The sequence below is a fragment of the Spea bombifrons genome, chromosome 6 (genome assembly GCF_027358695.1).
Source record: "Spea bombifrons isolate aSpeBom1 chromosome 6, aSpeBom1.2.pri, whole genome shotgun sequence".
NCBI classification, from domain to species: domain Eukaryota; kingdom Metazoa; phylum Chordata; class Amphibia; order Anura; family Pelobatidae; genus Spea; species Spea bombifrons.
In genome coordinates, this window is record NC_071092.1 from 36331029 (window position 1) to 36343149 (window position 12121).

The 12121-nt window shown below is 38.8% G+C and overlaps 1 long non-coding RNA gene across 1 annotated transcript; it reads left to right on the forward strand.

The window, feature by feature from the left end:
- The first annotated feature begins 6852 nt into the window (after positions 1-6852).
- Positions 6853-9394, forward strand: LOC128499795 (uncharacterized). Its single transcript, XR_008354816.1, has 3 exons — positions 6853-6926; positions 7818-7932; positions 8841-9394. It is a non-coding gene; the product is annotated as an uncharacterized LOC128499795 (long non-coding RNA).
- The last annotated feature ends 2727 nt before the right edge of the window (positions 9395-12121 follow it).

A 12121-nucleotide genomic window follows, 5' to 3' on the forward strand; every position in this document is an offset into this window, starting at 1 on the left:
ACAACCCCCAGCGCTGGGGGAGGGGAGCAGGCAGCACTACCACTTGCCCATGTTTTCTGTGTGTGTTGTGGATGTGGCAGCGGCTGCATGCAGCTGGAATAAGCAGCCCCTCAGCTTGCACTGCTGCAGTGAAGCTCTCTGGAGGGACAGACTATCCACTGCCAAGCTCAGGACCAGGAGACCCTGGAGTGAGTAGACTCTGTGATATTTGCTTTGTTTTTCAGGACACACAGGTTATCCATGTTTTGCCCCCCTTCATCTTCTCCTTACCTACAGTAATTGGGGAATCTGTTCCTTGTTGTCATATTCAGTCCAGCTCTCCTTGTAGGAATCTGTAGGAATGATCTCTGTCTACTAGAGGAATAAAACCCTTTCACTTGATTCTACATACATTGATACTCAGCAGTGTGATCAGAAGATCAGATGGTACATAACATACAGTATCACATACAGTATCACATACAGTATCACATACAGTATCACATACAGTATGGCCTCCCTGGTGTGGGTGATGCTGCCTGCTTGGCTCTGCACACACCTTTAGGCATATTAACAGGGATAGTGATCATTTGATACAACAAATGTGTACTCTGTGTAGGCACCTAAAGGGTTATGCAAGGTAGGAGATGGCAAATAGACCCAGTATGGTTAAAATGGAGGTCAGGGAACCACAGACCCTCTCCCACTGCTGTGTACTTCAAGATTGTACCCCTTCTGCGTTGTAGTGGAGAGTGGATTTGGTTTGTGTGTCTGTGTTATTAGTGGAGGAACCAGATGAGGCTGGCTGATAAGGAAATGGTCCTTGTGTTGAAACTCCAGTTATTCATAGCTAGGCTTGAACCTGAGTAAGACCATCATATAAATCCTTCAGCTCTCCATGTATAAGGAAGGGCAGGCAAACATCAGTCCTCAGGCTTCCTCATCTTGGCTTCTACTGCTGGATGTCTCTCAGTATTAGAGAAACACTTAGCAGGGACCTGTTTTTACCCACATTGCAAAATATAGACTGGAAGACACTGATCCTCCTGCTCTGCTGAATGGAACATTTTCTTAATGCTGTATTAGAAGCACCGTTCTTAGTACAGCTGAATTCAGATAAATATTTCTACGGCCATGTGAACAAATGATGAAGTGTTTTATGGGAATGCGTAATTGTGACATCAAAGCAGACCCTGATAGGTCACAAACTGAAAAAAGCATCTTAAAAGTTGTGTTTTCTTGTTATATGAGAAAACCAAAGAATAGAGGAAAGAGTTTTTTAGAAGAGCTGCCTGTATGTACACCTTCCCTAAATTAATTCTAGGTTTACAACATGTGGATTCTGGGTTATACCAATATATTTAATATAATGAAATCAGCGTTCTTTGTTTTAGTTTGTGAATATAATGCACAGGTATTTGCAGTGATGAAATGTAATTCAGTGAATCGCACCAGTTCATATATGCATTATATATGATCAGCCCAACCCTTGCCAGGGTTGACCCTTAACCATGTACAGTAAAAAATCAGCTTGACTATATTTTAGTGAATGAACACTAGTGTGGTTGGCGTTGAAATGGTGTAATACACAGGATGCCTTTGTTTTCTTTGTATCGGGTTTGATACATGTCTGTCACATGTGTACATAAGTGTACAAAAGTCTTTCTGGACACTCGGGTTGCTCTGTCACGTTATATACTATTATTATTATTATTATTATTGTATGATCTAAGGGCTTGTGATGAAGAAATTCCATATGAACGCATTATTTGTATTTGCACCACAATCTTGCCCATGTTTAGGCTGAGCATAAAATGAACTTCGCCTATCACTCTCACCCCATAGAGATGCAGACCATTAAAGATTGGAGTTCCACTTTTTTCATAATAATCTGGAGTAAAAGTGCTGACTGGTTGTTTTTGAACGCCTGACGACTTGTAAATGGCATCACACGAGACAGGAGTACTCAATAGTCTATTATATAAGTTGAATACACAACCATCATAGTGTGACAACACCTAGCATGGCAAGTAACTAACAAATGTAAGTAGCTATACTTTGTTTTGAGGCAACTGTTCTTCTGTGTTTATATATATATATATATATATATATATATATATATATATAATTATTGTATTGTGTTGTAGTATGATTGTACCCTCTAGTTTTAGCACTAAAATAACACTGTCATATAATATATATATTATCACAAATGACATCATCATCTTGCTTTTCATTCCCACTTTGCACACATGCCTAGAACCGACTAAACACCGGCATTACAGAGATTGTTTCTTGTGAAGAAACTGTTTGTCCTCCAACCCTCAGCCGGAGCTGCTTCAGTTATGCTCCAAAAGACTATTGTAAACCGTTTCCTAAAATATTGTGTGTGTGTGTTAGTATGTCTTAACGTATTCTAAGTTTTCTATATTGACCATTTTAGTGCTACGCAATCATGCAAGGATTTTGATACGGCCTGCAGCCACTCCGAAAAATACATAGGTTCCATTGTAGGGGCATCAGACTAAGTCCTTTCATCTTTTGTTTTTCCTAAATTCTACATGTTACGTTCCTATACACTAAATGAACCCTGGTAATCTATTAAAGACACAACTTATATGTATACCCGCAGTGTATTCCTACGCATTAAGTCCAGGGAGAGGCAGCACATCAACCGTACAAAACTCAAAAGGCCGGTTACAATAATATCTCTTATCACCCAACAGGCTCTGGCGCTCAGCTGTAAGGTTGTCAGCCATGGAGGGGGCAACTTGGGATGCTGCTTTGGCCTAGGGCAGGTCCCGAAATAAATTCATTGCTGGCACGTACCATCAGTCAGACTGTATGATCTCTCCCCTTTGTTGATTGTTGTTGACTGGTTCAGGGAGCCTTTGTATGGGTGAGTGAATGACAAGGGAGAGAACACCAGGACAACTTATTTTTCAGATAATGCTAGCCCAGCCATAGGTGCCACCGGTCTCATCTCCCGTGAAGTGATGTTTTACTAAATTTCTCCAAAATGATTACAATTGTTAACAAATAAAAAAATACATTGAATCTATTGGTAGATTCAGTAAATTCATCTACTTATACTAAATGAGAGAGGAACAGTTGCCCTTTAAGGGCAAAAATGAAAGGCTTTTATTTCTTCTAATGTGTGCATCTTACGGTTACCCCATGGATCCCCCGGCTTGTATGGCACCCTGGGGTTTGGGTGGCGTTTGATACACTCTGATATATATATATATATATATATATATATATACACACACACAATATGTACTCGTATATATGACCTCAAGGTTACCCTTAGAGCAAATTACCCTATGGGGTCCCAGGCTTGTGTAGGAAACCACAGACCCAGCTTTCTTGATAGGATGGATGGCCCTGTCTGACCTCCCCATTAATATGCTAGCCGCAATAACATGTATTATACACTGACCCTCGCTGCGTTAATCAGTTAAATTGAATCTCCTGCTTTGTAAAAATGCATGGTCTCTGGCTATATCAACGTTTCTTTACAAGGGACTAGAGAACGCTTGGATCGGTTCATTTCTGTCGTGTTTCTGAAAAGACGCTTTTGTTGAATAAAATGAGTGATTTAAATGCGCTTTCTAGCAGAGACGAATAGATAGGATTTTGGAACACAAAGCTAACTTCTCTGTTGAGCTGAAAATGATTAAACGCTGTTTCAGGCTGATAGGGGAATAAAAATGTTTCCTTGGCTACTTCTTAATTCTTGAAATATGTGAAGAGTTATTGCATTTACTGGGCGTTATAACCTGAAAACACATAAAAGGCAATACATTACAGTGTTTTAGAAGATAGCTATTATCTTTCTGGGGAGAGAAGTTCACTCTGAGTCCTTATATCGTGGAACTAGTTAGGCCAATAGGTTCTTATCAGCCGCCATATTCTTTATTACTTAAATGAATCCATGGGTTGCATGGATATCTCCTTAGGCCCATTATTTAAACAAACTGAAAAGGCCACAGTGGAGCCAGGTCCCTGTAGACTGTGCTTTTTGGTGGGAGATGTGCGGAGACATTTTGGCTCCCACACCCCCCTTGGAGAATTCAATGATTGTCTCTTCAGAGGCGATCTAAGAAGATTCAGCGCTCCCATGGTTTCACCAGAGAGGGAAGGCGATACATATCTGTTCTGAAAGTAGGGGCCCAGAAGAAGAAGATTGGGGGCCCAGTGTTCCATTGAGGCACAGGCATCTTCATTACTTTTATCAACAGGGTTAAAGCATAACACCTTGAACATTTTATCATACATCCCATACATCCCATCCGCTGCAGAGAGCAGCAGACAAATAGAGAGTTCAGCGCTAAAAGCGATCACCACATCTGATGCCTAAAACCTGCAATGTTGAGAATAAATCTAAATCACAGAGATATTGAGGAATAAAACTCAAGAGGTGTTGGAGATGGACTGTATTAGTTACACCTATGTTGTTCCAAATAACCATATGCTGGAATGATGTTTTAAAGCAGGTTGAGTGCTTGAGGGTCATGTACTTCAGGAATGTAGGAGTTTAATACTTATACGGTGCATCATTATTATTAAGAGCCTCACAGAAACCCAAAATGCATTGAATAATAAAAGCCACTTCATCTGATAAACTTTTCCCCATCACTTCATTGATTTTGGAATAGTCATTCATTTAACAGCAAAATAAAATCCTGCCGGCTTTAATCATAAAAGTGCACAGCAAGCAGATTATTTGAATTACACAGATTGTGCCTGAATTTAGCTCCCGCGCCGGGCCCCTATTAAATTGAAGCCAAACCACATTTTAGTTAAGGTGATGGCTGCATTGACAACTTTTTTTTATCATCTATCCTTCAGTCTCATCTAAAGCTCTCGAAGTTCATGGGGAAATTCTTGGGGTCACTTAGTTTAGAGCGCACACCTGGTTTTAGGTTCATATACAAAAGTTCCCATATATATATATATATATATATATATATGGGTTTGAGAAAAAGGTAATGATGTTACATGGGTTTCAACTGAATGTTCGGGGCCTTTGTGCCTGCAACGATATCTGCGAATCTCAAATGATCCCAGATTCTCAGCTAATATGTTGAGTCCCTTGGTAGAGTCGATGTTTTTAATGTTAGAACATTGTGAGCCATTTGTAGCTTTCACTTGTTATCATGTGCTTGGCTGATTTCTAACATCCTCTTCTATACTATATCCACTTTAAAACCCACCGGGGACTAAAAAAATACTTAACGCCTTGTCCATCTCCAGAAACGGACAGAAAGCAGTACTGAAGCCTGGAATTCTTAGGTTGATGAACTGGGTCAATTACAAAAGGTTATCTCGGGTATCCTTAGCTCACCGTTATTGGTAAAACAGAAATTACTTATTTCTTAATAATTTTTGATACATAGCATTTTAACCACGTACAATAAAACATTTTATCTGCGTTGTCTTGATCTTTACAAATCCCAAGTACTCTTGTACTGCAGGGCCCTTAAAGAATTTATAAATACCCATTGTACATCGCCACAGAATATGATAGCCACAAGTAGAACACACATTCTTCCATGCAGCGCTTATTAAATTACATTGAACAAGTTTGCCCCCTCATGGGCACATTAAATGTTACATCCATCTGTACTATCCATTTACTGGTAGGGGTATTTCCGAATATTTTCCGAATATATTCAAATTGGGCAATGCTAGGTCCTCTGTAAGCACCATCCCGTAGTGCAAGCCATTAAGCCCATTGCACCACAAAAATCTTCTCCTGTGCCCCCTTTATGGCTAATGAGAGCCCCAGTTTTGAGTGTTCCCTTCCCTTATAGGTGGGGGTCAGTGTTATATGGAGGATTCTCCTCTCTGAATTGCCCCTTGGCCTTTTGGTACATGTGACGGAGGGAAAGCTTGGTCCTCTGCCAATGACTTCTGGATTGCATCATGAAGCCTGAGGGTCAACATAGAGTCTACTGGTTTGGTCTGCAAATTTTATTTTACCATGGGCTGGGGCCCATATGACACACCACACACAGGTTACTGGCACTTTTTTGTTGTTGTTTGAGCCTGTGTGTTTTTTTATATTGATTTTGCACTTAATACGATCACTGAAAATGCCACAGTGGAGCCGGGTCCCTGAAGACTCGGCCCTTTGGCCTCCATCCTCCCTTAAAAACTTAAGTGGGTCCTCTCTTCAGGTGGAATCCTAGACGATCCGATCCTCCTCAGGCTCAAGTGAGCAGGAAAATGCTGGAGACGCTCCCAAGTCGGCATCCATCTCACATGCAGACTATGATGTGTTGTCTTGTTTTCGTTGGGGGTATTAAACCCAGGTGTCCGTCAATAGACTTCAAATGCCACGATCCCATATGTGTGCAGCGCGGCATTTGGAGCTTTTGTGATCTGTGTCTAAAAGTTTCCTGCACTGAAACAGAAAGCAATGTTAGAGGAAAAAGATATCTAAAACATTTTTTGGTTTCATTGATGAGAATTTCGCATAATTTATATGCAGAGCTAAACATTGCCATATTTTAAGAAAAAATGGAAGTTGAATCATATTTGCGTGTTCTACAGAGAAGATAAACTATATATGAAGATACCATAGTAGCTAGATGCAAAAGGATCTGGCTAACATGTGGTCTGGTATTGATAAAATCAGCAATTAACCTACCAATTTATAGTGAGATCAGAAGAACGCTAAAGCTCTGTGATTTAATTAAAAAAGGCTAAGCTAAACCAGCAGTAAAATGATAACCCGCGTTAATTCGTGCCACTACTACTACTTACTTTTTAAACATGGACACGGCATCCGTGACAGGTCTGATAAATAGATCTTGTGAGTTCCAGAATTGCAAATCTCATTAAGTCATGCTTTGTTTTTCAGAGTGAATTGGATGTTTAGTTGTGTCCAGAGGTGGATCCAGTGACTCAAGTCTCATAAACAGCACGGCTCATACAGTGTAAGAGTCCTCAACCGTCTGTTACAATACAGCATTTATCAAATGACTCACTGCCATCGCCGCGTATGCTCGACTATTATATTATAGCATCATACTTATGTTACCAATTCATCTAAGGCCTGTGTCGGGTTCTTCCATACGTATTCAGTATAATATTTAGGGAGCTGACTGTCCATGAAGGTGGAGAAACGGGATTTGTTTTCTTTAAATACTAAGCAGATAGGAGATAGTATGAGATACTCAGGAGATAGTATGAGTGTTACACGGGTTGGACGTGTTGCCACTGCATAGAGTTGGCACGGTGCAAGATCACATCCATGCCCACCTGTGGCATCAGGCATCTTGCTTAGTGTACCAATTAGAGGCAGCTATATCTATAAAGATGACAAAATGATTAGCTAAGATTCCCATTAAAGGGGTAGCAGAAGAACCACAGTAGCAGAGAACCACCTTTCAGCTGTATAGGCATTTTTTTTTTCATTGTCTTCATTGATTTGCCTCTGAAGAACATTGGTCTTTTCTTATTTGAAGGTACTCCGTAGCTCGATTCACTTTAATACAGACTCTGTACATAGTCTTAGTCTGCAGTTGGATCCATTGGGCTCATTTGTGGTTCAATGAGTATTTTCTGAAGTCTAAACATGATCAACTATAGGGGATGATTTACACGTTTACTCTTTGAATAATTTATAACATCGTACGTTTTTACGGTTCAGGAAGGCTCATCTTCTCCAGCCATTCTTTTCATACTTTTTCTGGTATCAACAACTCTTCAGTTCATCATTGTCTGTCACTGCTTCTTTTGTTTTATTCTAGTTCTCAACTCCAGAAGTATAATTATTATGTCTGTCAGTGGAAGGTGGTTTGCGTAACTTGTGTTTTCTTGTGTAGGGTTTGATGGGGGATTGGTCGGATGACAGCTGGAACTGTAGTCATCACTGGAGGAATCCTAGCAGCCTTCATACTTTTGTGTATTATTGGAGTGCTTTGTTACTGCAGACTTCAGGTGAGCCCCTGATACACTGCAAAGCCTGTCTATCTGTCTATCATCTATCTATTATCTATCTATCTATCTATCTGTCTATCATCTATCTGTCTATCCATCTATCTATCTATCTATCTATCTATCTATCTATCTATCTATCTATCTATCATCTATCATCTATCTATCTATCATCTATCTATATATCTATATATCATCTATCTATCTATCTATCATCTCTCTATCTATCTATCTATCTATCTATCTATCTATCTATCTTTCATCTATCTATCTATCTATCTATCTATCTATCTATCATCTCTCTATCTATCTATCTATCTATCTATCTATCTATCTATTATCTATCCATCTATCTATCATCTATCTATCTATCTATCTATCTATCTATCTATCATCTATCTATCTATCATCTATTTATCTATATATCTATCTATCATCTATTTTTCTATCTATCTATCTATCTATCTATCTATCTATCTATCTATCTATCTATCTATCTATCGTACATACACAACAACATGTAGGGATGTCCATATTTGTTCTCAAATCCAAACATAAAAATACAATAATCATTAAAGGTCATAATATATGGTTTATAATATGAATGATATGTGGTTCATGTTGGAGTAGGTTAGTGATTTGTGGCTGTGATACAGGTGAATTTTAGTTACTCTGACATCTGACTTCTTACCTGACATCCTGAACCATGGGTTAGTGGCATTCCAGGTTGCCCCAAGTCATTAAAGTCTCAACATACACATGCCCATTGCCACTCAAGCCATTTTTTCCAAACCTCTTTGAACATAATATGTATGAAGATATAGTAATCACTGGATATTCTACATGTGTAACATATTAAAGTAGTAATTTAGGTTGGACAAAATAGACAAGTCTCACTTTTTGCTTTGCAGTACTATTGTTGCAAGAAAGATGAACTTTGTGAGGAGACGGAAGACAATTCAGATCACGGGGCTCACTCACACTTCCCCTGCCATGACTGTTCTGCGCACCTCGATGGACTGCCTCCTCCCTCCGCTACTCCAGCATACTCCCCGTATGGTTCTCCATACTACATACGGACTGCAGACACCATTTGCAATGGGAGGGATAGAAGCTCCTACACTCCCACTCACTACGCAGAGCCAGGACCCCTCCTTGTGATGGGGGGCACACCAAGCTTTTCTAGAAGCTTACACGCTCTCAGCACCCAGGTGTGAACAGGGAGATGCCCCCTGGGTGTTTGAGAATTTAACACTGCCAAGGAATGCAGTATGTTAACTATGAGAAACGGATGAATATCAAGTCTTCAGGAACACGGACAAAAGACAGAGGGATGAGTTGTAGGCTTAGCATGGGCAGTAGACAAAAAATCCACCATCGTCAGTATTGGCACTATTTAGTACTATAAGTGCATTGTGAAGGGTACAACGTCTCATTAACACTGTGTTTTGTTTAGTAGGAAGAATGAAGTATGTGGTCATTGTGACACCTGCTAACAAAAGGTCCTTTCTGACTTGGAGGGACAAAGGCAAAGAGATACCATACCTCACTGCCTACGCCACCACCTTCTACTGCCTCATAGGTAGTGAAATGCGCCACGCACCAACGGAAGTATATCTGAGTTGCCAGTTTGTGTACATGGGTGTTTTAGTATATATACACAACAGTTTTAGAGTGTGTATGTCCGTATGTGTGTACTCATGCATATAATTATCCATCAGTAGCGAAACATAAAATGAACGCTGTTTTGGATCCAGGTGGCAGCTTCTCAGACTATATCAATGCATGTGTTAAATCAGTAATAATATGCAGTAAGATTATAGAGGAAATAAATGCAAAGTGATGATGTCACACATAAATAAGCCACGGGTATGGTAACGCACCCCTGGTGTATGCCTAGTATTAAATAATTACAGAAATCCTTAGCAGCGTTGCCAAATTGTGCACTTATGCACCAAAATCCACCGTGCAGACCTTGCACTATACTGGCTGCAGGAGCCTACATTATGTGTTGTATACCTTAAGTGTCACATTTGGTGTGTCTTGATTGTCTGATGACTGTGTGTGTGATCCTAGCTGGACCTTTCAGCTTCTGAAGTGTCCAGGGCGCTATCACCTCCCACCCGGTGTCCCCCCTTTAATGAAAGTTGTATATACACACTATACGAAAGATGAGTGAGCTTAGGACAGGTGAATGAATAATTTTGCAGTTAGGCACAAATGGGCATGTAGCAGAAATTAATTCCTAAGATAACAACTCAGATATCTCCAAAACCATTATACTGTATTAAACTTTAAAATTCTAAAATATATTCAGTTCCTGAAGCCATAGTTAATGAACAAAAATCTCATATTTTCAATATGTTAAGCATTTTAAATAAACTTTATAAAAATGAAGTTTACCTTTCATTATGCATTTGGCATTTTGGACACTCTTTCCACTTCAGCAGCTAACAATACCCTTAAATCAACATCTTTACTTTGTATAGCGAACACACAGAAGATCCCTGAATGCATTGATGCTGAAGAAAGGAGCTTTGTTGGTTGAAACATTGTTTGTGCATGTTTGTTGCACAAAATATGAAATATAACTGTCTTCCATGGCTAACTTTTTTAAATATAATGTTATTGTGATATGATCCAAAGAAGTATTGTAGAATGTCTTTCCATTCCAACTATATACATACAGTATATACAGTAATCTCCTAGGTTCGAGGCTCAATAAAGCAGTACTTTTCTTGAACACTAGATGGCATCCCTGATTCCACATTATTCTTTCTGAACTGTTTTATAATTCATTAATTTATGATCTTTGTTAATCTCTTGACTACATATAAAAATAACAAGATGTACATATGTTGATTTTGCTCAATTAACCCTTTCCGTGCCGGATGGATGCACAAGGAAAGCCCCATAAAGACATCCTTATTTCACCCATCTGGCAGTACAGCAAAGGGAATGCCGCATAAAATGATTTTAACAGCAACCAGTGTGACTTGTGAATGCACCGCGCTGCATATTAAATGTTATTCAAATACTTTTATTATTCTTCAAAATAGATTTTTTTTTTACTAAATGAACTCACATTATAGGCATGTTTAATAATAACCATATTTAACTCGCAATGTGCACGTTGCAGACTGGTCATCTATGGTTTGATGATTTTTCAAAATGTCAAAACGTTCAAAAGTTGCTCTAATTGGCAGCTCTCAGGCTCTGCAGCTAAATCTGAACACCACAGACCGAAGAGGTATGGTCTTTTATTGGTGTCACTGTACTAAGGCTTGAATAGGCTTCATAGGCTAATCGTAGCTCTGAATTTTTATCTATAGTTAGATTGTTCTTGTACTTTTTACAGATGACGTCATTGCGACATAAAACATAAAAAAATATTGATACCATTATGGCATTATAATAATGTAACTGAAAACTGGAGGTTTAGCTTTTGAAACTGTAATTAATGTTTGCATTAAGAGTTCTGTCATTAAAGAGGTTGACTTAACATAGAAGCATTTCAGTATTTAAATACTGCCCTTTCTTTTCTTCTCTCCGAGATTTACATATTGAGATCTCTTAGTCTTTCCTGATGTTTATTCACCATTTTTTGCTTGTTTTTGGTCAGGAGATGCTCTCTTTGTGGAGGAATATTTTCAGATTTCATACATAATACGTCTATAACTCAAAAACATTATCCCTCTTTCAAAACCCACCAGCATTTCAGAATGCTTTTAATTCAGTCGCACTCAGTGCTTTTCAACAAAAGAAAAAAAAGTATATTTTTTTCTCTTAATTCTTTTATTTCTAATAATAAAAATACATCTTTTTTTTCCTCCATCATTATTGAAGCTGGAGCCAAACACAGTGGCCATTGTCAAGCATCGTATTATGGGACTGTAATACACCAGGATTCTGTCCCTGACAACATGACACTTTAAGAAATAGCACTAAAATCTTAACACAATGTTTTTTTTCATTCATTCTAAGTGTACTATGGTCTATGTAAATTGAATGGGTTATTTACTCCCTTGGTAACATTTCAACTAAAAATAATTAAGTGAGTAGTCAAACTAAATGTTAAAGAAAAGGTTTAATGAAGGGGGCGACTGAGTAAACGTTTGGGGGTCAAGGTATGGTCTGCTCCAGCACCTAATTCCCAACTGATCTGTAAAACCTCAAAGACCATAAATATAAG